The following is a 6,404-nucleotide window of genomic DNA, read 5'->3' as shown; positions in this document are numbered from 1 at the left end:
TCCTGGGGGAAAAAACCTCCCTCTGGCCCTTCAGAGATTTAACTGAAATAACAAAATAAAAAAGAGTAAGGAAACTTTTTGTATGGGAGAAAAACACTAGTCTCTTACAGAAAATCACACGTGCTACCCTCACGTACCTAGAAGTACTACTCTTTTGGGGTTGAAACTATTCTCTCTTGAAGGTTAGATCATATCCAGTACACGGAAAAGCAAATGCATCTTATCCTCCAGCAGGATGGACACTCATCCTCTCAAAATCTAAATGCCGTGGGCTGGCACCAGCTGTAGTGGTTAACTACACAGGGCAGTTAACAACCCCTTGAATCACCACAGTCCTGGAGCATAAGCAACAGAAGAGAAGCTCCCCTCTCCTCACTCCGATTCTAATTTCTAAAACAGGCTATCAGCCTTGCAAGGTTGGGCTCTCTCTACAGACAGATGGGGACGTTTATCAGGGAGGGGGATGGTGGATTGATTAAGCAATAACACGTTACTGTAAACAAATGCACAATTACAAATTTGGGATTTCTTTCCTACTCCAAACAAGTGTTAGGATACACAAACTCACAAACTGGCTCCTCCTAGCACTTAATACTTTTTTTTTTTTATGCTATATTTTTAATTTGCTTGGAGCAGGAGTTTCTCACAGCCCTATTTGTTGCCAAGAATTAATATAGCAATCACTAATGTAAATAAGTAAAAGTCTATTCTCAGAGTAAAAGGAGGATGAATTTGCAGGTTGTTAATTACTTCTTTTGTTTGACCACTTCAGGAAATCATCCAAAATGTAACCTTTATGTAAAGCGTAAAGCATAAACCACAATCACTGTCTAGGCTTGCAGAGGGGTCACTTACAGTTCCAAAATGAGCCTAGATACGCAAAGAGTCAATTAAAAAAAAAAAAATATAACAAGGTCAAGTGTATTGCAACCATGATGGAAGTACAGTATGCCCTAGGTTTCTGAATTGTTTTTAAAACCTGGAACTTTTGGCCCGGCTGCACCAGGCACCTTCTCAATGTTCTGTGCTGCTGTGCATCAACTGTGTAGCTGCTCTCCCTCTTTTGTCTGGAAATGAAATGTCGCTACTGGATTTTTTTGAACCTCTCCTATTTGCTCCTTTGTGGCATCTCCGCTCTGCACAGGGAAGGCAGAGTAGAAGTTAAATCACACCTACAAAATGAAGGCCTTGTTAAGGAGAGAAGTATTGCGATTTGCCCAAAGATGGTGAAGATTCTGAGTCAGCCTTATCACCATACTTAAACGTGGGGATCTTTCATATGCGTACTACATAACAAGAGGGCTAGCTTTATCACCAGCCTCAAACCTGGATAAACCTTTCTCAGACTGAAAACCCTCCAGCAGAGTGTAGATCAGATGGACTAAAGGATCTGCTGGGTAATTAAACCAAAGGGCAAAGATGATTATCAAAAGGCACCACATTATACATTTACGCCCTTTTAGATGAGCTGCATCATCATCACAAATGAAAATTAAAGTGTTCTCAGAAAGTAAATATAGGACCTGCTGGGGCTCTGCTATTAATAAACAAACAAACCCTTGACTAAAATAAAGGTGGATCTGATAAAGCTAACTCCTGAATGGTTACCATGACTTAAATTTTCAAAATGCCATAAAGGACATGAGAGTTTCTCATCATTTTTCTAAAAATCATGATTGCTTTCACTGAACAATGACTTTTTGAGCTATATTTAGAAATCACATCTGAGATCAGAACAGTTCTTACAGTACAGTTTTGCTCTTTAGTAAGAGCCCAAAGGCCAGCTGCATACCTGGCTACCTAATTTTTGAGACAGGGGGCACCACTCTCTATTAAAAAGCCTTCAGTTATCAAGCATTTTCAGGGGACTTTTATCCAGGATTGGTTTCTGTGCCTAGTATTTCTTGTGTCTTCGGGATTAATACATTTTAAATATCAATGAAATATCAATTTCATATCAAAATTCATGCCTAGATTAAGTATATTAATATTGAATATATCCCTTTTTATGTGACCACTACTAATAATAGGTCATTCAATAATAAAGCAATGAGCGCAAGCTCCTTAACTGTACAGAGATACAAAAAGACATTTTACTGGTTGTAGCTCTTTTCTGTTTTTCAGCAGCACGTAATCTCACAGGCCGTATCTATTGTATTGACACTGTCCAATTACTATGGTAGCTACAGCCAAACTTTCTGACCACCTGTGCTGTCTGGGCCTTAAAGCCCACTGTCACGGAGCAGCAAGAGCGGGCTGCTCCACGAGGGAGAGCAAGCCAGCAGCTGCGAGAGACGACGCAGGGAGGGGAGCGATCGCATTGGTGAGGGTGCAGTCCCACAGTACCTGAACAAGAGCAGAGCAGGTCTGATGATGGTAACCAGGTTCACACAGCAGTCCTGTGATGACGGGATAAGTCCACGGTGATTGTGCACGTCCCAGGTCAAAGCAGGAAGTCAAATCAGCAAGACAAGGGCAGAATCAGCAAGGTGCCAGGCTCAACACAGGCAAAGTACATTAGGCAAGGACCTGAGCTTAAATGTTATCTCTTGAGCCAAGGTGCAGAAACCGCTCATGAGACTTTTCACAGCTCTCTCACACTGGTCCTTCTCACACACCAGCTGGATCCAAGGTCACTCAGCTGCAGGCAGCCAAACCCCTTGGGGGCCAAGAGGAGAGCCTGGTAGGGCATTTAGGGTGCAATCAGCCATAGGCCTGTCAGGCACCTCTGCGCCTGGGACACCAGGAAACACTAGGGCTTGTATCCTCGCCCTCACTGAGCCCTGTCCTGAGCAACCCCAGCAACTCTGAATGACCAACCTTCAGGTCATCAACATGTATCTAACAGGGCAGCCTCACCAGAATCACAAAACGTCACGGTATCCCTACACACCCAAGCATGACTTCTACAGTCCCTAAGCTTTATGGTATTCAATTTAAAGTTCAGTGAGACAGCAAAGAAGCATCTCTGTATTTCAACTCCATGCTTCTGCTTTCACTCTCTGATTCCTGGTGGGAAAAAAAAATAGTCTTTTGGCTTGGAAATAATAATAAGCAGCTTCTGCTTATGGTCTAACATTAGGAGGAAAAAAAACCTCACAGAGAAGCTAACAGTTCGTCAGTAGTCAGGGTAATTATTACCAACAATTCATAACATACCACAACTAGCACAGCAAAACTCCCACTCTAACTGTATTTAACTTTGTTTATTGAGGCCAAGAGAAATCTTTTGTCATATCAAAGCCTGAAGGGAGAATTACCAACAAATTCTGGCACACAATGACATTCTTTTCAAATACACTATTATACATCATGAGATTCCTGAAACTAGAGAACTTTTCATAAAACTCAGACCACAATATTCCAAAAGGTTTAGGGGAAAAAAAAAATATAATGGTAGTACAATTACAGTCAGTGCAAAATTAATAGAAAAAGGAGGCAGGAATGCCCCTATCATGACAGGATCCCAAGAATGCAAAATAGACAGTGTTGTGTAAAAACTGTGTCTGTTCAGACTTTTAACAACTAGAACCCTGTATTGCTGCCAATGTATTTGTTTAGCTGGACTATAGCTATATGCAGAGTAAGAAAGAATATATTTATTGGGTTGCAAACAGAAAAATACATGCAAGGACATTATAATATTGAGTTATGTATGTCTGACAATTCTATTCACTTTGACATAACTTGTACTCAATAACTTGACTCAAAGGAGTTACCAGTACAAGGCCTAAGAAACAACATTAACTGAACAATAATGGACTAAAACCAATGGAGTTTAAATGGGTAATCATTGTACCTTAGAGATAAGTTTAAATTGTACAATAGCTATAGTACTTCTTCTGAAAATAGATTTCAAAATTAGAACTAAATTTTCTCTTTGGAATATAAAAATAATGCTTCTTCCTCATGCTAAACATTTCTAAAGACATTTAATTTCAAGTGTATTTATGTACTATTCTACAAATACACATCCCCAAAGTAGTAATAAAGTCTGTGTGATGAGTAATAGACCAGTGAAAATTAACACAGGAGATACCTGATTGCCCTACTTGTACTCTGTCCATTTATTTAGATTTCTTGGGATTACTTTATCAGTACACAGTGAAATCATGATGCTGCTCGTATCTGCAAACGATGCACCAATGATGTCGACAGGGAAAAAGTTTTACCCTGTGTGCTTCAAACAACTGCCACTTAGGGAAAAAAAAAAGAATGCATTCGAAATGTCTGTTAGTCTCCCCTTGATTTAGAATTTCCTCCAAAATTATACTGGCTAAAGGCCCACACTCACACTTTTACTTTGAGGCTAAAGACAGATGTAAGGTATAGCATAAACCTTAGATGTTTTGTAAATGACTCACTACATATGGAGGAGAATTGTAGGTATTCCAGAAGAGGACCATGCATTTGATGCAACTCTGAAAGGTCCCAAAACAATAGGACATTAAAGCTGTAGCAGTTTTGTACATAGAAACTAATTTTATAACTCTCTGGAATGTTTTAGTTACCCTTTTCTCATTCTGTGACACTGAGGAACTATGAAAGTAAGCCATGTGACAAAAAAGTAACATTTTTAAATGTGACATCATTGTAAACACTTTAGAAGTACCCTTTTTTGTCTGAGCACTTGTATGGGTGCTTTCAGCCTCATATAGCATAAAGGTTTAACAGAAGAGACATAATAGTTTTGACAACAGAACCAGATGAATTAATTAAATTTTTGCAGCCTTCCTCAACACTTCAGACTGCCCTCTATGTTTCTAGACATAATTTTTTAATGATCATTTTTCATAACTGTGTCAACAGGGTTTTTGTATAGTGCTCCAAACAATACTATCTGGAAACTAAGTTCTATAATATTCGTTTCACAACATTCCATAATTTACTTCTCTAAGCTATAGGTTAAAAAAAGAAAAGGTATACAAAATAAAATGGAACTAAAAATGAGGCATGATACATTTCTGATTAGAGCCTCCCCACTCCATTCTTGAAATACTGATGAAGCTTTTATGATCTTCAGCTCACAGCATTTCATAAAAACGTTTCTTGTTCTCTTATCCATTTTCATCCACTTCCAGTAATAAGTAGGGTCACCTGGATGATCTAGAAGACAGTCATAAGGAGACAAATAAGACACATGAACATCAACAGTGAAACAATTTTAGAAGTTATGGCCTGTTACAGGGTGAGATTTTGTGGTCTGTATTACGTAGGTGATTAAACTACCATAATGATGCATTCAAGGTTTAATGATATATGTATTAATTATTCAAATCAGCTGTTGTGTTTTGAACCTTAAGTTCTGCAAGTTTTAATGCAAGCATTAAGTTTTATAGCGTCTGCTACTCTCTGAAAGTATGGGTCAGGAGATAGATTTCAGGTATAAATCCAATTTTCCAATGCTCATAAAAATAAATAATCCTGGCAGTAATACAATAAGAAGCCTAAGACTGAGATCAGTTTCTGTAACAGTAAAATCTAGAATGATGATTATGTGAACTACACTAACAAGATAGTAATCGATATTATTGAAAACAAAAAAGAAAAATAATCCAAAAGAGTGGACTTTCCAACATAATAAACATTAAGGCCACAGTTTTTTGCATAAATACTAAGTTTTGTCCGTGTGCAACATCACTGACTTCACTGTTTGGAATAGTCATCATCCTCAACAAGTAAACACGTTCTTACGAAAATCTGCAAACTCTATCAGTTATCAAAACTTGCTCTTAACATTTTGCCTCTGTCTTTGGATATCTTCTTTTTCTGCTGCTCAGTCTTTTTTGAGAGCAGGAACAGACATCAGGCTTTCATTCTTCTTTCATCATATACTCCCGTATGAGTAGAAGCGAGTTTATTATATAACTTAATGTACTGAAAATGCTGAAGTACAAAACTATAGATACTGTGATTCCAAAGCACATCAACAGATGAAAACCCATCAGTTCTATAGATATCCACTAGAGTCAACCCAATTCAAAGATTCCTAGAAACCTAAGGAAAGCATGAAATTGTTGAAGATTACATAGATGGAGACAATTTTCAATTAGGTTAGGGTGCAGATCAGTAAAGAGATAACCACGGTTCTAAGTGTGTCACCCACTTTCTATGTGACACAAGTATTGTTGACACTTTTTTCCTCTAGCACAATTTTTACACTTCATGATTTAAAATGGGATTTCTACATAACTGTCTAATTTTTCTTGCCTGAAGACAGTAATTATTATTTTTAATTGATTATTTCTAACTGTATGGGTATGCAAACAGAAGACATAAGAAAGTTGCTGTAATCTCCAAAACAGTTTCTTTAAAAACACAAGTAATGTCTCAAAGAGGGGCTTTTGTGCTACCAACTTACCAATATATGATCCTATGGCGCTGTTAAAAATTGCATGTGCTCT

At 38.0% G+C, this 6,404-nt stretch overlaps 1 protein-coding gene across 1 annotated transcript in view; it reads right to left on the bottom strand.

Annotated features, from left to right (window-relative positions):
* Positions 1-3,191: 3,191 nt before the first annotated feature.
* FAM120B (family with sequence similarity 120 member B) overlaps positions 3,192-6,404 on the bottom strand; it is a 56,651-nt gene continuing 53,438 nt past the window's right edge. Inside the window, exon 11 of the mRNA XM_074168686.1 lies at positions 3,192-5,106. The gene's annotated coding sequence lies outside the window, so the exon portion shown is untranslated. The remainder of the gene's footprint in view (positions 5,107-6,404) is intronic.

The sequence above is a fragment of the Numenius arquata genome, chromosome 2, assembly GCF_964106895.1.
Source record: "Numenius arquata chromosome 2, bNumArq3.hap1.1, whole genome shotgun sequence".
Classification (NCBI taxonomy): domain Eukaryota; kingdom Metazoa; phylum Chordata; class Aves; order Charadriiformes; family Scolopacidae; genus Numenius; species Numenius arquata.
This window is presented reverse-complemented; position numbering and strand designations above follow the sequence as displayed.